Source organism: Aulonocara stuartgranti (genome assembly GCF_965226115.1).
Source record: "Aulonocara stuartgranti genome assembly, chromosome: 12".
Lineage (NCBI taxonomy): Eukaryota > Metazoa > Chordata > Actinopteri > Cichliformes > Cichlidae > Aulonocara > Aulonocara stuartgranti.
The window spans coordinates 26943946-26967350 of NC_138948.1; the positions used below are offsets into that span (position 1 = coordinate 26943946).

Below are 23405 nucleotides of genomic sequence, written 5' to 3' on the forward strand. Positions count from 1 at the left end.
TGCTACCTGGGGACATTAATTGTGCGTGACACCACTTGGGGGCTTTTGTGCACTCACACTAATATCACCGCGCCTGCCTGACAAAGCGCCCGAAAAGATTACAAACAAACCCCAAATAACTGCCAGTGTTTTGTTGCCGTTTGACAGGAGAGTATGTGTGATTTTGGTACGTGTGTGTACGTGCGGCGGGTCTGGGGGGTCGAGGAGGCTCGGGTTCACCTGCAGGATTGCCGTACGACCTGAAGAGTCAAGCGATACGTGTCTCACCCCGGTGTATGGATGACTTCATCACTGCAGGACGACTCCCAGCGACAGTGTTTCGCCTCACGTCAAATTTTTGACACATGCATGACATCATCCAATAAAAATGCAGTCCCGGTCCCCAAGAGTATCCTCAATCCACAGGGAACAACAGGCTGGGCTGTAATGGAGGAGATGTGAGAGGATGTACTTCTCTGCCTGTAAAAGTTAAAGCATATAAATGTACACTGAGCTATCACTTCATTAATGCGATCCATTATAGCAATGCTGTAATAAATCCTACTGCACCGCTCCAAAGCGACAAAGGTAAAGGTAATAGCCATGCTTAATTTTGGTTGACGCAGCATAAAGACATGTTTTGCTTTTGGCATTAGTTGGGTGTTTTTTCTGTAGTTTTAGACGGCATTGAAAGGTCACAACTTTGTCCATCTCTGTTTACACCGAGAACAAAGCATTTAAAAAACCCAGCTGCTGCAATGATCACATTAGATTACGGAGTTCTATTGTCATTGAGTGTCTACATGTAAAACTGAAATGTTGCAGATTTGCAGTATTCAGGACAGATTTTTTTTTATTTTCGTTAAAGCACAGGGCACAACAGGCTGTGTGTTAGCCCTGCGACAGACTGGAGACCTGTCCAGGGTGTACCTGGCCTCTTGCCCTAAGACAGCTGGGATCGGCTGCGTGACCCTGAAAAATGAGAGGGAGAGAATGGATGGATGGATGGCTTTAAAAACACTGGATATGAACAAGGTGTAAATTCTATATATGCAGAAAGACTGACAGGCATTGCAAACACTCAAATAGATAAAAGTTGGCTACATTAGCTCTTTTTCCTCCAAGAATGCAATTCTTTATTTAACATTGCAATTTATGTGTTTTTAACATCTAAAACTATTGAACTCTCAGTGTTGTATACAGTTGTTGAGTTTATGACACTTTGTCGTACTGTAAATCTAACTTCTGATAAACTCAAGTGTTGCCACGTCGCAGTTTTGTGTTTTTCTGTAGTTGGTTTGGGACTAAAAGGCAAACTAAAGGCAGCTGAAACTGAACAAACTCACGGCGCATAAAAACAGAGTAGCAGGATAATTCACAGTAGTATTTACATGTAAGGCATTATTGGAAATGACTGTAACGCTGTTTATTAATTCTTCTTTACATATAGAAAAGCGTGAATGCAGCTGTCTGTAATCATCTGTTATCAAAGCTAAAACATAGAAGAGTGAGTTTATTTTTTTATCTTTACCTGACTTACTTGCAGTTTTTTGAAACAAACATGAAGCAAGAGATCTGAAGACTCCAAGTTATTAAGATATTCTTTCTAAGAAGTGTGACACATTCGTCGAATTGATTGTGAAGAAAGGGGTAAAGGGTGGTGGCCTCTCTCCAGAGAGTCAAACCAATTTACACTTCTATAATTACATTTGTATTTACACTAAGACAGTGAAAGTTTGATTTGTCGTTTCAGATCTATTTTCCTTACTGTCCGTTGTCTTCATAGAAAGCTGGAAAATCATTATCCGCTTTTGTCATAGCATGTACTAGCCAGCTACGATAAAGGAAGAGTCGTGTAATGAATGTCAAAGCTATTTCCATCAGATATTGTGAAATATGGGTTCAGAAGAGCCATTCAAAGAGATAATATGATAATTTGATTTCTCAGATAGGCTGAACGGAAATGCCGTGTCTGGACATTTTGAAAAGCAGAATCCATTACTTGTTCTTAATTCACCCTGGCATAAATTAAAGGATTTCTGCAGGCCATTAACTCATCCATTAATACCCGGGGTCAAGATTATTGAAGCCCAGGTTAAGGCAATATGAAGGGCTATTTCTTGGAGATGTGTCACACAATGATTACAGTAGGGTTTTGAATTGTCTGCCATTAATTGTAAAATTATTCCCTCCTTTTGCTCCAGATAAACAGCAGGGAAAAAGATAATAGTCACACGGGTAGATAATCCTGTTGCAAAAAATTAATTTCCATTTCATTTGTTTTGTTATGTTTCAGGCAATTTCAGGGCAGCGGTTGATTGTTTCGGAGGATATGAAGTGTAAGAACAGGGGAAACTACTGAAAGGAGGTGTAAAATGAGGTTTGTGTCAGCACAAAATTGAAACCCGCTGAGCTATTTTTAATTTGGAGTGTTGGAGTGTATGATGAAGGTGGCCACAAACGCAGGGGAGTATGAACAGACAAAACCGGGGTGCGTGTGCGCAAATTGCCGTCCCGCATGTCACCACAGACATAATATATACCCGTCCTAATTTGTTTCACGTGTCCCTGCAGTGAAATGCAATAGTGACACAGTGTGCCTCTTACTCCAGTTTACCAAGAGTGTTTTTTTTTTCTTCTTCTGTTCATTCTAGTCCGTATAGCGAGCAGAGCTCTGTAGGAATAAGCTCTGTGCTCAGGTGTTCAGCAGCTCTCTACCAGTTTGGGACCTGTGTAAAAGAAGATGAAATTAAGGCAAATAAAAATCATATTAAAGAATATTACAGCCTAACAGCCATTAGTCTACAGCTTCCTGTCAGCTTTTGATGGATTCCTCACTTAGTTCAATGAGTGGTCTAATGACATTGATAAAATCACTTGCAAACAAAAAGAAAGCCAGAGCGTTCATCTAATGCACATATGACGCCGCAAACAAATTCACTAAGACGTTTGCAGTTGTTTATGCTTTTTGAGTTTTTTTAATGCATTATTTACATGTGGAGAGATTATATTGCAAACAACCCCCACAGAAGTAGAAATCTTGCGCATTAAAGCAGCTTATATTTCCCCACTAACTCCCAGGGTCCTGAGCCACACTCTGACATACTAAGGGGAATTAATTTTACAAGCAGGGAGTTCCTCCTTATTGCTTCCTGCTAGCGCTAAGGCGTCTGGCTTCAAAAGTGATCCTGACATACACATGCACAATAGATGAGCTGTACGGATGCTCACAGCCCAGGAATACAAAGGCGGACCGGCAGCCAGTAGAGTCGAGTGGACTGGAAATACTTCAGTATTCACTGACCTCTTTGCTATTTCATCCTCTCTAAACTATTTTTCTAGTTTGGGGAAAACACTTTCTATCACTGTCAGGTTGGGCGAGGATAAAAACTCTCTACTAGCGGATTAGCTGTCTGCTTGCTCTTGCCGCCGTACCGCAGCAATAAAACACAGGCTTGCACAGCTCCCTTACCTTTAGTTTGAAAGCTGAAATGGGAATTGGATTTATTTTGTTTCATAATTTTAGCAGACAGTGACTCCCACTGTGATAGAATATCAAATTGTGACCATATGGATTTACAGTGGTAGTTTAACAAAAAAATGATTGTCCAAAAGTAGGGAAAAGATCGTAACCTCGCCTCCCTTTTCCAGTAGACACATTCATGTGACGTGAACCTTGTTTGTCTTAAATAGTTGAAACGCGCAAACACGATGGCATATTTCACCGCACCCTGCACTGTGACAGTGTAAAAAGATATGAAACCATTCAATCTATTTAATTAAGACAGCTTAGTAGTGGCACCCAGTTGCAGGGTGTTTAAGCTAATTACAGTATTAATTACAACATTAATTAAATGACATAATTGCCTTTCAAAACAATGACTCCTGTATCCCCGGTAAGGTAAAGGGTTAATTTACTGTGGAAGCAGGCATGCATTATTTACATGCTTGGTTGAATAATACATTTAAGAAGTGGGCTTATAAATTTACTAGCACAAAGAAAAGCAAAGCTTAGCAGCTAAGCAAGGCTGATTTAAATATCTGTCTTAAATGAATATTTCTTTGAGTTATGGTCACACCACAGAGGGGTAAATCTCTTCAGCTGGTATCTGTGGAGACTCACGGGAATAAACTTCACTGTGTAAAGAAATCAAATGTGTAATTTCATTATTCGCAGCACTGTATGCAGATGTTGGATGATAAATTTAAATATTTGCAAATGTAAACACAGATATAACTTCTGTCAGTTTTCTCAGTGCATTCAGATCCATATCTGGATTCTCTGTCAAGAATTTCCACCCAGCAAATCGCAGCAATGGTGTTTAATAGACTTTAACATGAAAGCTATTTATGCATTTTATATTTGGGATTTTACGTATAATGGAGAGTGGGTGTTTTTTTTTTACATATATGTCATTGAAAAAAGAAAGCAGGAGCAAGCTTTACAAAGAAGAAATAAACACATAGACAAAAAAACAGACTAAGGAGTAAAAGGTAGAGCTGTGAAGGTACCATGCTGAGCCAGACATATGAAGAAAAAAAAATTACATCTCAGTCTGACGAGTGACTAATCAAGGCAAGCGAAATGGTGCTGCAATAAATTACTCCACTGTGAAATAAACCACACAAACAGACTGATGATAATAAATGTAAATTATTTCTGGGGAGAAATTTTCCTGGTACATGAGTAATATGAACCATCAGGAAGGAGTCTTCCTTAACATTAATTACAGAAAATGACAAGTGAGCTGACAAGTAGGAAGGCTCATTATCTGAAAACATATTCACAACTTCGCAATTTGCACAAGATGGACTCCAGCTAAATTAATCTCCTTTCTTTGCATGAGCCCCTTCTAATTTTCATGTTATTAACAGGTTTGCAGTATCACTCAGTGCTTGTCACCCTAATCAGGTTTTTCGGCGTGTTCGGGAAACCGTGGTGTCATTTGAAAAGGATCAGGCCTCATAATGTGCTCTCCATCACGCGTCTGAATCTACAAGGTTGCTTTTAATAAGGTTCCTTAATCATTTCTCCTTTTTTGCTCAACTTTTGGCCTGGTTGGCTTCTATTATCACTCTTTTCGTGGAGAGGCGCCATTAAAAGAAGAGCTGGCTTATCTGAGAACAAGAAGCACGGAAAAGAAATTCGTCGGGTCGTTACGTGATAGACATTTCACGTGACCTTTCAAAACCAACACGTAGGATTGCACAGTGGTTTCTTTTTTTTTTTATTGTAATGACGCTAAGCTAATTTAAATGTTTAGTAAAGGTGCAACTTTAAAAGATGCAACAGAGACTGGGATAATTATTTGAAATGAGAAGCAGCAAACCAAAGACATGTTTTTAGATTTGCAAATATGGTTCTCACAATACAAAAAAAAAAAAAAAAAAAAAAATTAGACCAAAATCATGAGCAGTTTGTTTCTACTGAATATTCCTTTGCAGTACTTAGCTGTTTAAAAAAAGATCTATTGAAAGCAACAATATTATCAAGGAAAACAACACGTCCAGCTGCCATTGGGAAATCCTGATTAGAAATGATGTTTGTACATTACTGATTTCCTAAAACAACTGCATGTGTTTGTTTTTCTATCTCCTTACTTAACGTGTGTGACTATATGATGTGTAGCTTGATTACATACTGGCTTACTCTCGAGTGCCAAAACCTAACCATAAAATCACTGAAGTTTGTTCAAACTATCACTGCCAGTAACTACATTTTCCAGGAATCAGTGTTTCCATCACGCATGAGAGCTAAAAATGTCACTCAGTTTCTAGTCTGCTAGTCTTGTATACATACTGATGAGTGGTAGATAAAAAGGGAAAAAGACTTTGAATATCAAAAACAGGGAACAGTTGCTTAAACCTGTCCATACATACATACATACATGGATGTACTGTCAGTGATTATTTTTTAAAGATGAAACATAGCTAGAAAAACTAATTAATAGGCTATATGTTGTTAAAATTAACACTAACAAGCATAGGAAGTCAGTCTATAGATATTCTGCTAATTGGCACGTGACCTCATGTGACCCAGCGTTTAGTGTGTGCAGCCCTTCTTCGTCGATTGGTATTTTCTCTCTTCCTATATTGAAGTTGTCTGGATGTTGAAAAACTGTGTAGAGAGAAGTGATTTATGTATTTATGCAAAGCTGTTACAATAAGTGAAATCCACTAGTAATACAGCTGCTGTTCAGCACAAAGTAGAAACATGCAAATGGCATTAATGATGATGCTGCAGGTGAGCTTTACTAAATATATTGCATACTGATCGTGCTGCCTCCTCGAACAAGATGCAGTGTCAGTGAATTCGCTCTTAGGATTTGTATTATGAAGTGAAATCTACGTTAAAATTGTTTCTGCTATTGATATGTTCCAATCATCCATTGTTCCAAAATCAATCCTATTAATAAATCAATCAATCCAATTCTAACACTGCTTATCCATCTAATTTCATTACACACGACACACCAGCAACTGTAACGGTAAGGCATTTAAGTAATGGTGCGACTCTTGTCTTGTTTGAATGAATAAATCAAAGCAAATGTAAGGTGTTTGCGTGATCTGAAAAGTCGCTGTGTTACACACCCGGTTTAATTCACAGGTAACCTCATGATAGCTGAAGCAGAAATGCAACATGTCATGCAAAATTAGTTCAGAGAGAATAAGTTTCAGAGGGAAGCAAAATGTTATGAGGGAGTCCATAATGGCAGAGGCAGCTTTATCTGTGCTGCTCTCTCTCACACACACACACTCTAATTACATTTCACAGATTGTACAACAATAGCTGCTGGTAACCTTTAGTGGATGGGCTTTTCAATAATGCAAAGTACACATTTTCATATCTATTTTTCCCACTGTGCTTCCCATTTATTAATTTGCTGAACACAATAAAACAAAGGCTCAACGTAATGTGCTCCTTTGCTCGAAAGGCACCCAACAAGATAAAAACACAAAGCCATCTCTCCATAATGAAGAATGGGCTTGCATGCAAACCAGCAGGGTAATGTCTTATGTTTCCAATTTAGAAGGCCATTTGGCTAGTAACCACAAAATAGGACCTTTTGTTTCTCAAACTTTTTTTGGTGTGTGCGCGTTTAACCATTCAAAATAATTTATAGCCATGTCACGATTTAAATTGTAACCCCAAAATAAAACACTGTATTATTCGCAGATAACACTGGAGCAGAAATCTGAAAACAAATACCGGCTCTTGCAAATGTACAGTAACATGCATTGCTAATTATTTGCTGACATGTTCCTGGAGAGTTGAAGAGATAACTGTGTTTAACCAAACATTTACCGAAGGCAGAGTTCCCCTGGATACAACGTTTTACCTTATGAATGAATAGAAAATAAATTATTTCCATGAAGGTACAAGTGAAAATGTTACATGCTGGTAGACACAACTTTTATTGTTGTTCTAGGAAGCTAAGAGTCAGGTTGGAATAGGCAAATATATAAGGCAAAGCCCCTACAATATTTGGAGGAAGTCCCAACAATCAGACGATCCTATATGAGGAAGTACTGGGCAAGAGTGGGAAGGGAAAATTCCCTTTTAAAAGGAAAAAAAAAAAACCTCTGGAAGAAAAAGGCTCATAGAAGGGTGGCCATGTTATAAAACAAACTACTCTAACTGAGCACTCAAAAGGCTTCATCCACCCCAAACACATTCACACAAGCCCTTTGTTGAACATGTACACACTCACACGTCACCAACGGCTGCATCAGGGGCCAAATCACTGAAGAAGCATCCTTCTCCCAGCCTTGGAAAACCAACCAGCTCTACCTCCAGAGCCACAGTCAGGTCATTTGCTACAAGCAACTATGGAAGGGGAAAAAAGAAAAAGGCAAGGATAAGGATAGAGGACAGAACACACACTATGGGAGAAAAGTGTGTGTGTTGACTCCCGTCAAAAAGCTAATACATTCAGATGAAAGGTGTGGTAATAAAAACACAAAATCCAAAAAAAAGTTTTCTATAATTGAAAGATCTTCTGCCTCCAGACCCACTCTTCTTCTCCTCCACCAAGATATTTTATTTCAGAAACTGTCATTTACTTGCGTCAGATATAAGACGATCAGTTATCATAGTTCACGTAGGAAAAAAATAATAAATAGCTGTACCTAAGGATTAATGCAAACAGTCATTCAGCTGGCGTGCGGTTACATTTATAAATCTCGGTGAAGAAAAACTGTTTTGTGGCCCTTGTTCTACCAGTTTGCCTCATAACACAAATAACATGTTCTTTTGATCCAAATCAACTATGGCAGCTGCTACAAGGGATTTTTAATTGAATGATTATTGTATTAAATAGTTGCTTTTAATGGAGCGTGCACCTCTGCAATTATTTCCGCTTTAAGAAGCTGAACCCTGGGCAGGTCTTTACTGCCACGGGCGCTTGGTTTGCTTCCAAATGAGTGGTCACTGTTGGTGTGGAGTCAGCCTTTCACCTGCAAAAGAAACATACAGAAGACCAGACTAATAAGCCTGAGAAATGTAACCCTCTACGACAAACCATATTTTGGTGATTACACTGTACCTTAATTAGATTTTTTCATTTATTTACTTATTTTGTAACCCAAAACACCTCAGTGTTCAGTTAAATAATGAGCAGCAGAGGGTTTGACCTTTGACCTGGGGGTGGTGCAATCCTATCTGGTGCCAAATCTGCATAAGACGCAGTGCTAGCTACAGCTAATACTAATATTATATTTGTGCCCATTTAAATTGAAAAAAGAATATTTAAAAAAAATATGTGCATGTTCAAGAAAATCTGAAGAATTATTTATTTAATTTGTTTGTTTAAAGAAAAATTCAGATTGAATTTGTTTACTAAAACAGCCCTTCTTGGTTTGTTGCCTCAGCGCAACATTGTGCAGTTAGATCGTGGTGCTACGTGTTAAGCAGTGGTTCTAAATTCTGGTCCTTGGGACTGCATGTTTTAAGATTTTAGATGCTTTCCCACTCCAAAACACCTGATTCAAATGATCGATCTGTTATCAGCCAGTTGCCGCACACAATACTGAGTTGGTCATTTGAGTCAGGTGTGCTGGAGCAGGGATTGGGATCACTTTTTGAGAGCACTGAGTGATGGAATTGTAAGCAATCAAATCATTCACTAAAATTAGCATTTTATGGGAGGAAAGGATTTGATTGGCCAGTTAGAGTCATAAGGTAGTAAAGGCAGTGAACTGGATGAGAGTGACAGGAAGTAAGAGAGGATCCCAGAATCTGCTCTGAGGAACAGTTAGAAGATCAGGGCTCAGTTAAGGGCTGTAGATATGTGATGTGTGTGGATAAGCAATAGTGTGCGCATTCAAATGATAATGATGATGATGATGATGATGATGATGTGTGTGCGTGTGTGTGTGCGTGTATGGGGGGTTGGGGGCAGGGAGCTTTATGGAGAGAAGACTTTATGAGGAGAGATGTAAGGTACCAGGATATAATTGTATTCAAAAAGTCATAAAGTTCCACACAGAGTAGTTAGACACATTCAGACACATACAAACATAACCCGTGCATCAGCACAGACACAGACACACAAAAAGCACTTAGTTATTTGTCACAAAGCAGGTAATTAATACATTTCATATAAATCATCTACTGATTGAAAGGTTGGTGGTTCGATCCCTAGCTGCTCCAGGCTGTATCCCAAAGTACCCTTGGGCAAGATACTGAACCCTAGTTGCTCCCAATGCATTCATCAGAGTGTGAATGCCTGTGTGAATGTCAGAAAGGAAGCACTTACATATAGAAAAGGTGCTTGTATGAATGTGTGTGTGTGGGTGAGGCATGGATGAGACATGTTGTGGAAAAACTTTGAGTGCTCAAGTAGAAAAGTGCTATAGAAAAGGCAGTGCATTTACCAGTTATGTAGCAGCATGAAACACGTACATGAAAATCACTTTGATGTTTGTTAAAATAAAAATGAAAATTTTGAATGAATTTGTTGTTTTTCTCATAAATTTACAAAATGAGTATATACAAAAAACTGTGACATTGTAGTACCCTTATTGTATATTGTTCCATTGAGGTAAGGAGGGGCACTAATTTATTGATTCATATATTAAGAAGAAGCCCCCACCCCCCATGAAGTAGGGTGAAACATTTCTTTCTCTGAAAAACTAAAATTCATGCCATAGAGGGTTAACTAAATATTTAAAAATACACGTACTGTGTAAACACAGCACAAATCCTTGGCTGTGACTTGAAACTGGCAGCAAGAGATTCACAGCACAGAAGGCCCTTTGAAGTTATGTGACTGCTTTGCAAGTATAAAAAAAGAAGTCTAATAACTACTAATAGAACAAATCTGAACAATTTCCTTAATCCTGTGATATTTTTCTCTGATAGGATCAATATTTGCCAGAACAATTCCCTTATCTACACAGTGTGATGAAATATTGAATGTATGAAAGAGGTGATAATGTTAGTCATAGTCTTCTTCTAAAGCCAAGCACGATCCCAGATTATGGGATCATTTATGAAAGATTCTGCTGTTGTCTGCGAAGATATTTTCCCTGACATCAGAAAGATGGAGAGCCCACATGATCAAACATAGGAAAAATACACTACTGCAAATGCATTAAAGGAGGATTCGGTGCTAAATTCTCTTCATTTTGACTGCTAGACTGAGAAATATAAAAACCCGTGCAAATGTTTCAATTCCTCAATATGAGAAAAACAACAATTGCGGCAACATCTCAATCAAAGAAAGGAGCCTTTGAATGAAATTATCAAGTAAGAAAGCTTTTGTATATTATATGCACAATAAATCAGACTGTATAAAAGCCATTCATGTTATGTTGTCACGTTTTTTGGGTTAAAGTTCTTTATCTTGTGCTCTAATCCAACAGCTGATACATTTCTCTGTCAAAATGTCCTGGCAATTTTCTTGGCATTTCGCTGCTGCCAAATCATGTGAGTGCTAAAGACATGTAAGCAGTGTTGGGAAGGTTACTTTTAAAATGTATTCCATTACAGATTGCAGAATACATGCCCCAAAATGTATTCTGTAACGTATTCCGTTACGTTACTCGATGAGAGTAACATATTCTCAATACTTGGATTACTTAATATATTATCATGCTGTTTACAACTACGTGAACTACATATATATATATATATATATATATATATATATATATATATATATATATATATATAATGTTTTTCCTCTACACCCCCCCCCCCAATTTTTTTGCACATGTCGAGGAGCGTGTCAGGCTACATTTCACTGTGTGTTGTACTTGTATAACTATGCATGTGACAAATAAAGAACCTTGACCTTGACCTTGAATGTACTATTGCTGTGATTTATTACTGTTACTGACGGTCCGCGGCTCCGAACTGTAGTAAAGGGACCTCTGGCTAATACGGTGGGTTCCGTGTCGGCTCGTAGCCGAAAACTAGCTTTACTTTGTTGTCTGGGTCAACTTTGTTTGCCAGAGACAGAGAGAGGCGTTGAAAGACTGTTCCAACGGACCTTATTGTTTCGGAGGAAAACACGAACAGAGCGTACAGTCGAGTCTTAATAGCTTACTTACAACTGGGCTCGTCAGGCACTCTTCTTGGCTACAGTGGTTATTATCATATTTACATGCTTCCAGCTCCCGTTTTTGCTCGATGACAACTTGTACTTTTCCTTTTTCTCCCTCCCTCGCTCACAGACACATAACGGGTATGGCAGTCCATTCTCCCTGCAGCATGGACTACACTGCCTATGAGGCTACATTCTTTAGAGCAGCGGTCCCCAACCCCCGGGCCTCGGACCGGTACCGCTCCGTGAGTCGTTTGGTACCGGGCCGCGAGAGTTGAGGCTCAGGTGTGAAATGTATGGTTTTCAGGGTTTTTATCGGTTTTCAGCGTTATTTTGTTATCATTTTGATCGTTAACTCGGTTTTCCTGGGTCTTTTCACGTGTGTTATGAATAAATCTTCTTTTTTTCAGTACCGGTACTAGTTTTATTTTGTTGTATTTATCCGCGACACCTTAAAGGCTGGTCCGTGAAAATATTGTCGGACATAAACCGGTCCGTGGCGCAAAAAAGGTTGGGGACCACTGCTTTAGAGCTATACCTGTAGCATTCTGCCTATTAGCTTAGCACAACAACAAAAAGGCGCTCTCTCACCCAGGAAACACGCAGAGAGAGAGAGAGCGTCACCGTGTAACCATTGCAACCGTAACGCTGCCGCCTGGAACAACAGAACATAGCTGTCAAACAAAACCTAAACAGTCCTGACCCGCCACAATATGAAACAGGAAAATACCGCTGTGTAATCTATTTATTTCAACAAAGTAACTGTATTCTAAATACCACCTTTTTAAACGGTAACTGTAACAGAATACAGTTACTCATATTTTGCATTTTAAATACGTAACGGCGATACATGTATTCCGTTACTCCCCAACACTGCATGTAAGTAACACATTGCAGAGAAGTAACAACTACCGTGGACAATGCATTCACGACTAGATGTGCGTCTAGAGCTTGAAAAGATAATGTCTTAAGAACATAACGCATACCCCACTCATGATAGGTGGTTTTTGTATTTGTTTGCAGTTTGCATTCAATAACTAATGTGTTTCCACTTAGTTTTCACAACTGCTTAAAAAGGAAAATATCTGAGCATACACCAAATATTCCAACTTATAGTTTGAAAATTTTAATATACAGTTTTATTAAATTAATGAATGCAAAAATGTTGTTCTTTTGGAAATTCTCCTTTTTGTTGTTTTTACTTCCACCACACTGAAGTCGTTAAAACCACAGCCGCAAGTTAAACAAAAGGGACTTGTGCAAATCAAGGAGTTTTGGGTTGACTCCATTACCCATTCTTTATACTGAGTTAAGCTAGAATTAACTGTATGACAAGGATTTTTCTAAAAACAACCTACCCTGCTGTATTGGTATGTTATGGAAGCCCGTTTCCGCCACTGAAAAAAAAAATCCATAACTAAAAATTTCGAGTTATTTTCTCAAAATTTAGACTTATTAACTAAAAATTTTGAGAAAAGTAACTGCAATCAGTAATCTAGGTGAATGACGTCATTTCCTTGTTACCCGGAAGCTGAAGCCCTCAGCTACAAATACTACAGCTAAGCTACGAGTATTCCAGCCCGTCATGAATGCACAAATTGCTGAGTATTTTCAGCGTGGCTTCACAGATGATGAAATCCTTGTGTTATTAGCTGAATCACATGACGTTACTATCAGCAAACATACTCTCGAAAGCCCCAATTTGTTGCGATCCTGTTTTGAGTCACAATCCTCTGCGCCATATCCTGTCATTCACATAGATTACTGATTGGCAGAGCTAACTCGAAATTTCAACTTATTAACTCAAAATTTCGAGTTAATAAGTTGAAATTTCGAGAAAGATAACTCGAATTTTCGAGTTATGGATACTTTTTTTTTAGTGGCGGAAATGGGCTTCCATAGTATGTAGCTCCATAACAGCCATCATACCCTCCAAATGCAGCTATGTAAACTCTTTCATAGTAGGAATTTTTTCAGTATGATTTGTTAGCTTAGCAGAGTCAGACTTGTATATGAACACATAAATGGAAATCTGACAGTGGTGGAGAAGAAATCATTTGGAAACTACATGGATTCATGTGAACACAAAAGTGTACAAACCACATAAATGCTAAAAAAAATACTCTAATGTTTACATTTTCACAATTATGGTCCTAGTATTTAAATCTCGTGTTCAAAGTGGCTGCTGGCTGTGTCTGTGGCCAGTGAAGTAGGAGCAACATTAAGTACAGACAATATTATTTCCTACCAAGTATCTTTAGGTCACACAGGACCCATTTCACATTTCACTGTCTTTGATTTAATAATGCACCCATACTCTGGAAAATGAGGAACACGAGTGATCGCTTTCTTACTTTTCTCTGAAGTTAGCTTGTCATCGCTCTCTCCTCTCTTTAACAGCCATACCCAAACTTAAGTCCACCCTATTCCCACAGTCACTCTAAAATCCATCACCACACATCTCTGTCAACTCCGGAGAGACACGGAGTCGGGTGCACTGAGTTGTCCGTGCTCACCCAAGCACCAGTGGACCTCCAATGGGGAAATGCTTGGCTGCAGAGGAACCTGCACGAAATTAAATTCTTCACTTGGCTGACTGGGGTGACTCGTCCTGGTCTGCCGGCCTGTTCCTTCATTATTCCTGGGCTGATAACTGACTGAACGGGATGTCTTGTCTGTTTAATGCCAGCTCAGCTGCTTCATGGGAGGAACGGGCTTGTCACTCTCCGCTATAACACACTGTATTACCATCTCCACTTCATTTATTTGGCTCAGATTTTGTACGGCCGTCAAGCCACCCAAGCACCCACCCCCGCCCCCCTCTACCCCAAAAGACACTTGCAATTCTCCACTGCTCAACCTTCTGCATCTTTTAGGAAACTATTCAAAATAACCTGTCTAAAATTTTCATTAAAGTGTCATTTAGATGTCAGCCCGATGACTTGGATTTGAAACAATAAAGGTGACTTTAATTGTAGTTCGTCATACCCCCATCTACTTCTCAATGAGCAGCGCTGGTCGGCAGATTCTTCTTACTACGTGCCTTTTATTAGTGGTTAAAAACACTATCTTTTAAGGATTAAAGCACAAAAACAAAGTAATAAGATTTACCCACTGACCGCAGCAAATACTCTATAAGCACACAGTTTGCTGACGCAGGGCCAGACAGGAAGCTTTGCTCTCCTGCATTTATGAGCATTGAGTTAAAGGTTTCTGTATGAGGGTACCGCATGATTGAATGTTGCGATATGGAAACACGGGCAGGCAGCCGCTGTCAAAGACACGGCTCGCACTTGACCCACCAACACTCAGCGCCTGGCCCCCACCACTTTAGAGTCTCTAGAAATGGCTTTTCTCGGCTAGCTTTGTGGCATTTGCAGAATTAAAATGAATATATCCTTTCCTAATGCACTGGTATGCAGTATACTAATCATAATTCATCGCCTTAATGTAGGCTTTTAAGTGCACATGCTAGTGTTGAGCCTTTAGTGCTCATAAAGGCAAATCAATGGCAAATACTATTGTCTTATTGGCACACAGTTGCTCAACATAGAGAATCAAACATAAGCTTGCTTCTGAGCAAAAGCATCTCAGAGAGGAGAGTAATGAGAGTTGGAAAAAAAGGAGAAACCACTATTTGGAAGTCATTAAACATCCACCGCCCACTCTTTTTGTGTAACCTCAAAGCCAATAGCATTGTGGGACAAAATGCTTTCAAATGTGACAATTGATTGCTTTTTGGGTTAGTTGTTGGTTGATTTCATAATTGGTATAATTTTTCACAAGTACATGAGTGTCATGTCATGATAGGCTTTACAATCCTGGTAATGCAATGGCCTGTAGTTCAACCTTAAGATCAATAATGTATTAAAAACCAAGAGCTTATTGAAATAATAGAAGGGTTTTCGCCAGGGAAGAAAGGCAAGGAAAGAAAAATGCACCAAAGAGAAGTGTTTGATTGTGAGCCAGGCCTTCATTGTGAAGTGCATTGTTTTTATGCCAATGATTTTACTCCAAGAAATAAAGGGACAGAGAAAGTCTTAGTGATGTGAAAACTCTGGGCTCGGTGGTATTGATGCAGAGGACAATGTGCATAAAGAAGCACTTGATATTTCAGAGCCCAGAAGAACTGTAAAAGCAAAACTGTGAACACAAACTGTTCATTTTTTCTTATTTGGATAGCAGTCGGTGTGTTGATGAAGTAAACGATCCCAGACCGTTTTGCCTACACAGGTCATTATTTGCAGTACCTCATCAGTGTATAACATTTGGCAATCTGTGGTTCCCTGCTGCTATCTCTCTCTGTTGGATCTCCCTGTTTTGACAGTGTTTGAGAGAAGAACACTCTGTGAGGTGTCAGGTGAAGACTATATGTGACAGATTTGGAGGGGAAATCAAGAGAAGACAAACAGGCAGCTAAATGCCTGGGAAATATCTCAGCGCTCAGACAGAAGGCGATAAGTGCTGCTGACGTGGACATGACAAGCTAGCAACAGTAAACCTCAGGACACGCAGTCCCACCGGAGGCCTGGGAGTGGACACAGATCTCCATGACTGAATGCTGAATGCGCTTAACGGAAGAAAATTAACAAGAAGTGGGAAGCCCCCATAACCACACACACATATACACACACATCCAACGTCAAGCGCCTCTACCTTTCTACTGTAAGCTCTTTGATATTTCCCTGTTTCTCACTGACAGTCAGCTTTGGTTTTGATCAAAGTTTGATTTCTTGGGACATATCTGATACATACTATGAAAGCAACACAAGCACACATAGAGGTACAATGTATCTAAACTTAACTGTTGCACAGCGGTATGCTGAACAGGGCAATGACAGGAATACATCGCTTTCCCACACTAGCAACAAATAAAAAGGTAAAACCATGCATTAGAAATCATACAGTGTGTAAAGTTTCTTCATACTGGTGTTGATTTCTTTTCAAACTGGTTGTGGCGGGTCGGTGTCAGTGTGTGAGACTGACAGAGGAAAGGGAATACTGCGCTTTCATTTCGACTGCATCAGAAAACCTTGCTTTTCTGTCCTAAACACTGAGCAGCTCAGTACAGAATCTGTATCATGTAAAGGAAATTAAAATAAATCTATTTAGCAGACCAAATAAATATAAAAGAGACAAAAAAAATTCTAATTTTGCAGTTTGTTGTTATTTGTTGTGGTGAAAAGCAACCAATTTACTTAAATTGTGTACAGGTGTTATTAGTATTTATACATATTTTGTCTTCTCATTGGATTTTATTTTGTACTTCTACTTATTATACAAATTTTTGCTACATGGAGCTGAAATACAAAATTCGAATGCTCTGCACATTTAAAAATGTAAGTGTGTTTCCTGTGAACATCGCTAAATTAGAATAGAATAGAATAGAATAGCTCTTTACTGTCATTGTTACAAAAACAATGAAGGGCAGTTTGGCATCTCTCCATGTGTGTGAAGTACACAATAGCATAAGTATTTACACAATAACACAGACAAATTTACATTTACATTACATGCAATTAATTGCATGTCTTTTTGTGTGTTTTGTTTTGTTTTTCAAATTACTTTAATCCTAAATTGAAGAAACCTCTGCATTGAGGTTTTACACCCCTGAAAGCAAAAATGGTTCAGCAGTACTCTGTGTCATCTTAAAGGACTGGTGTTGTTATAAAAGCTCTGAAAATAGTCTGAGAATTCAAAGTGAAGCAGCCATAATGCTTACATCATTTTATCCACAACCCAGAGCACTTATCTGGGCTTACTTATTATCAAAGTAAAAGAGCAGATTCCTTTCTGTGAGTTTAACCTATCACAAAGTATTGAAAAAATACTCCATGCATGTACTTATTGTATGGCAGGTGATATCTTCTGCAATTGTTGAACTTCAAGGATGGATATTCTAAATTATTTTAGGATATATATTTGTGTAGCATTGAATTGCTTCATATTTAATACTTGTTTATGGCAATAACTGTGTATTATTTTTACACCAAATCAATAGAAATCTGTGAAGCTGAAAGTATGTTCACAAAGTTCATCACTAAAGTACAGGAAACATATGCAACAGTTTCAAAGTAGATGAAATGAAAAGCAAAAACTGTCTTTTCTCGATGACACTTTATGAACAGTTGGAGCAGAGGCCTGGTATCCAAATGAATTAAAAAATACCCACAAAAACCAACACTGATGTGACTACTTTAATTAGTGCTGTTATTTAAGTTGCAGTCAATTATTATGGTTTATGGTTTAGCACAGCTTGATAGCAAGCGAGCTAGCTAGCCAGCGAGATAGATGGAATCAAAACACTTAGCTAAACATGCTAAGCCTCTGTGCTAAGAGAAGGCTGCTCCTTTAACAATAGTAAAAAGGAAACATTCCTTATAATGATTAAAGTCAGGGGTACCTGGGATACTTTTCTCCTTTTGCTCCATCTTCAGTCATCCCGCTGTCTAAGATAAAGGAACTGCTGTATGGGTAAGGTTAGACCTAGCCTGCTTATTTTGTCAGCATTCTAGTGCCTTTTCAATAACACCGACATCACACAGCATCCACCTGAGATGACACTAGTCCAACCAAATGTATAATGCCTAAAAACTGATGCATGTCCTGGTTTGAAACGTCTGGCCAGAATTGCATCGTGAATCAAAATTGGGGTAAAACACTTGAATTACAGAGCACAACTGTGATGTTTTCCCTCCTGGACTGCCAGATCATGAATATATATTGCATTATGAAGATGTGATGACATTTAGAGCAATCACATTTAACCCTCTTCTCTTGTGCCTCTGTTTCTCCTCTCTCCACTAATGCATTTTGCAGCAAGGAATGCATCTTAAAAGATTCAGGGAGAAATGTCAGCCAAAGCAGACACTGCTTGAGAGCTAGGGTCATTTCAGACTGGTTTTCTGAATTCTGGAGAGCACACACACACACGCGCACACACAGATACACACACAAGGGTGCTCTATCCTTCACTATCTCGCCATCCTCACCCACCCTTTCGGGTTTTTTTTCCTGTTTCACTCTGCCTCAGCCCCCTTCTCCTCTAAATATTTCTGTTGGTTTACCCTTGCCCGTGTGGCTGTGTTGGAGGTAGCAGAAACGCACTACCACGAGAGAGAGGCTTGACCAGTTGGGCGCTGTCTCCCACCTCATTACCAGATGCAAATGAAACGGGTACACATGTTTAATATTTAGTGGCAGCAGAAATGTCAGGCTGGCACAAGATGGAATTAAACAGCACTGTCAGCGCAAGTGAACTCAAGGCTTTCTCAGCTATTTCACTTCATATTGAGTTACTGTCACAATTTATTTCACAGCGGTGGGACGACTAGTGTGAAAATGTTCTGTGATGCCTTTAAGGATGGAAGGGGAATCAAGGAAGAAGTGTGAAGGGTATTGTTCTGATGAGGCTTTGTATTTATTTCTAAGCTCTGTGACAAAGCTTTTTTGTCTTAACAAAGCACTACTATTCTTCAAGATTTTATTTCTCCCCCTTCCTTTCTTTTAGATTATCATGGTTGCATTTCCGTTTCATTGGATAATATTTAGATTCAACGCAAAAGTAAGAGCCGGCAAACTCACGTGTGGTTAAGAAAAGTATGCACACTGGACTGCTGAGCTGCAGACCTCCCAAGAGGGGAGAGTGCGGTTTAACAAATCCTGATGATCTATAATCATATCAAATATGTCATCCGGGCTACGCCATTAATTTGTGGAGGATTTAAAGCAATCTGGCTTTGACTTTTAACACGGAAGTCGCATATAGAGAAAAATATCATATGTTCAAGAACAGTGGTTGAATGTGCTGTCTACGACATGACGTCCGACTGGATTTTGCGCTCCTGTCACCACACGCAGTTGCATATTATCAGACTCGGGGCTAAAGCAAGTTAATGTTCATTCTAATCAGCATGGCAGATAACACAGGGACCCATAGGGACCTAATTAAAGATACTGTACATGAGACGTTTATCTTTGCAGCACTGGCAAAAGTGCACGCATCAATTTATTCTGCAAAAAAGAGGCACAAGCCAGATTGCAGTATATGTTTAGTTGTTACTGAATGTATAGCAAGAAATTCGGAATCTGAATTTTGTCTCATTAACAGGCCTTTGCGGGAGATGAGCAGGATGATGGCAAGTTTAGATTAAAGAGAAAGAGGGACCTTGGAAAAAGAGCAAAAAGTTGTATTTTTAATTAATTAAAGCATTACCGAGCTATATTGTATGACTGAATGGGAAATGAGAAAGTTTTGCTGTGGACAGGCAGTCAATGAACTCCCACTGCCTTCTAAAAAAAAGAAAAAAAGAAAAAATAGAAGCGTTTCATTATTCCAAGGTGAAGGCTTTAAAACAGCATTTTAAATGTTACCCCGCTGTTCAAGATCATGAAAACCTTTAATTTCATGCAAATGAACAGCAAGGAGCATGGAGCTTAATGTAAACGAATGCTTCTTTTGTACTGTTGTAGAAGTGAGCTGGAGAGAGAGAGAGGCCAGGAAGAAAATTCCCAAGGATTCTTTAATTGCTATCTGAAATTATGTAAATCCCTCTGCTAGGCTGAGTGCAATTATCCAGCGCCTCTCGCTGCCAGCTTTACTAATGTCTAACAAAATATCGGTGGCTGACATTTAGACGTGGTAATGCAAATGAGATTTAATTTTTCTTCCAAGACAAAGGGCAGTGGAAAGATCACACCATTTTATACAATAAAGGCTGGGAAAAAAAGTAGGGTTTGCAAGATGACAAAAAATGTTGATCAAGAAATGAGCCAAGCATTGAAGACCATTTTATATTTCGTAGCGCCAAATAAGATTATTCTTTATATTCTGGACTATTAATCTATTTCTGTTGCCACGGCGAGGTATGCTGCGAGCAGCAGACATTTATTTAGGCGCGGAATTAATTGCAGCGTGTGCCTCATTTTTAGTAATGATATGGGAAACCCTCCCAACTCCCAATTGTTAGAACACGTTCCTGCCATGGCTGTGATGTTGGACTGTTTGGGTCACGTTTTTCCATTTATCTCCCCAGGTACAAAGATGGATGTAGGCCAGGCACTGCAGCCTGGTGAGACTCCCCTGTGTGCAGCTCAGAACACCTGTCCCGCTGTGTCTTGGCACCTCCAGTCTTTACCAGGCCAAGGAGAAGCACCATGTCTTCCCCCAAGCCACCGTCTCCCGGGACCCAAAAGGAGCAAGTCGAGGTGGAACTTAGGGACCAGTGTTTACTGGGAGATCTGCCACCCAAAACTGCATTTCTTAACCAGAAATCAAATTACAAGCTGCTGACATGGAAGAAAACTGGCTATTAATATTTTAGTATGGATACTGTGTGCAAGATACCCCCAGCTGTGAGCACTCTCAGATGAAGGGGGGGAAAATACAACATTGTGATACACCAACAAGTACCTGTCTAGTGTGCTTCTACTGCACCAGCATATGACAACAAAGCTACTACTGAATGTTGTGGCAAAAAAATAAGCAGATTAATGATGCACACTTGTAGTTTGTGCAGGTAGTGTCTTGTGATGCTGCTATGGGAGAAGCCTCAGTTGTAATAAAACATGATAATATGAAGGTTTGTTCCTTTATGGGTTAAAAAACACTCATTCCTCAAGCCAAATAAGGAAGATAGAGTAAAGATTAGCTGCTTTTCTTAGCTTGCGAAAAGTTTTAGAGATACATGGATCTCACAGGATAGCAATTTAAGCTCCTAACTAACATGGTAAGAGCATTTTTTTTCTCAAAATCATTTCAATTCAATACAAAATTTTTGTTTTTGCATCTTTTAATGCCAAGAATCCGCTTCATAGAGTACTGAAAAATGTGTCAAACTTTGACATACAGATATTCTGATTTGCTAAATTGCTTTTAAATCGGCTGTTATCATCGGTCTGCGCCATATAGGGAACAAATCATCGCAGGTCACAAGAAATAGGCTTTGAAAATTCACCACACGGGACCTTTATTTTGTTTTGGAGATGGCCTGTCCCACAGAAAGCTTCATCGCGCATGCTAATGTCCTCTCTGGATCTGCAACTACTGCTAATGTGCTGCATTTGTAGGTATTTACTATTGTATCTAACCCCCACTGCACCTCTATCACCCTCCTTCTCCTGCTCATCTCTAGGTTTCTAACCTCCATCTTCCCTGCCCCTCCACCACCCGTACATCCATCAGAGCGCTGTCATGGTAGAGGGGCTTCGATGCTCCTTCCTGATGCGGCCATCAAGGCCCTCCATCTAACACAAGCCGACACATCATAATAACAGTAAGAGGCCTTTCCTGTCCAGTGTCATGCTTGGAGAGATTAGTTCCCCTCCACAAAACCCAGGTAATTTGCTTTTGCTGAAACACATTTGTAGATCGTATTCTTTCAGGTTAACTAGTTCATGAGAAGAGATGAGACACTTGCTGCACAGTATTTGCTCCTTTATGCCATTACTCCTCTCTCACAGTCGCTTTAAGTACAAACCAAACAGCTTTTTGCTTTATAGTTTGAGTAGTTGAGTGCATGGATTCAGTCCTTCAGCAGTTAAAGGATTTTTTCTCTTTATTTTGGATACACACATATTATACTCGTGTGTTTAACTACATAGAAATGCAATCAATTTTATTAGACAAGATTTCAATTTTACTGTAGAGAAGGAGACCACACAGGCACAAATTTACAAAGTTTTTTTGTGTTCTTTTTTACAAATGTCTTTATTTTCTTCTGACACAGACAAGTTAGAATATGTCACCGGCTTCATATAAATCCTTCTGAGGCTCTGATGTAAAGGCTGTCAAATAACAATTTTAGTCTGAGCTTTTAAAGATATATATATATATATATATATATATATATATATATATATATATATATATATATATATATATATATATATATATATATATATATATATATATATACTTTTAACAGAAGTTTACTTTGAATATATTCTGTGACTAGGTCTTTTGAGCAAGACTTAATTTCCTCGGTTCTAATGTCTCTTTCATTCTTTATTAATCACTTGCACTAAATCCTCGCTGTGTATGAATGGGCTGTGCTCTGTGTCTTCTCACATTTGCTGCATGATCATATTTCATAAACACTGCATTTGAATTTTTATGTACAGAGTATGCAATATCCATGATAAACTGAATATGTAAATAGGTAACCTTTATTTATGAGTCCCTGCCAGAGTCTTACTCTTAAGTATTACTTTGGATGATAAGATGGATAGGCAAAAATGTTAGTTAGGGGAATTCTTGTGTGGCCGTGGAATGATTGATAATTAACAGGTTAATCTATACAGGCTGGAGGTTATATTTCAACCTGCTTTCATATATATATTTTTTTTTAATGTAGAATAAAATAGATGATGTGGGGTTTTAAAAAAAATTCAAATCACTGGCAAAAATACAACTTTTAATAATTCCTTTAAAAAGAGACAAAAAAGATGTGTTTTTATGCTGCTTACTTACTTCTATTAGGATGTATAACACTGCTGTACTGAGCCGAGAATATCTACTAATTTACTTGAATGAATTACCCGGGGAAGTACCTAAAACTAGTCTGGTCTGTATCTTTTAGTCACACATTTAATCCCAATGCTACATTCCATTACATTTCCAGGCTGTAAGTGCCTTGGAATTACCCATCACATCCTGAAGGATTCCTTTTTGTTATTGTTTAGAGAGTGGTTAGCATGCCGAGGATGCTCCAAATGCGATTTTACATCCACTTATGGAAATCCATTGTTCCTTGAACATTTCCACATACAAACCAATATATGCTTTTCTGAGAGGTCTAAGACCTCAATTACATCAAAGGCAGTTTGTCCTGCTGCTGGGCTGCCTGTTAAAGGGCTTAAACAACTGTGTCAATGCTA

The 23405-nt window shown here is 38.9% G+C and overlaps 1 protein-coding gene across 6 annotated transcripts in view; it reads left to right on the forward strand.

Annotated features, from left to right (window-relative positions):
• LOC309719636 (multivesicular body subunit 12B-like) overlaps positions 1-23405 on the forward strand; it is an 88456-nt gene that overhangs the window by 13797 nt on the left and 51254 nt on the right. For 3 of the 6 annotated variants that reach the window (XM_082555894.1, XM_082555888.1, XM_082555895.1), the window contains exons 2-4: positions 2276-2359; positions 20564-20735; positions 21662-21865. The gene's annotated coding sequence lies outside the window, so the exon portion shown is untranslated. Of the gene's footprint in view, positions 1-2275; positions 2360-17853; positions 18003-20563; positions 20736-21661; positions 21866-23405 lie in introns of those variants that run through there. The other 3 variants (XM_082555889.1, XM_082555891.1, XM_082555890.1) reach the window with 3 other exon arrangements.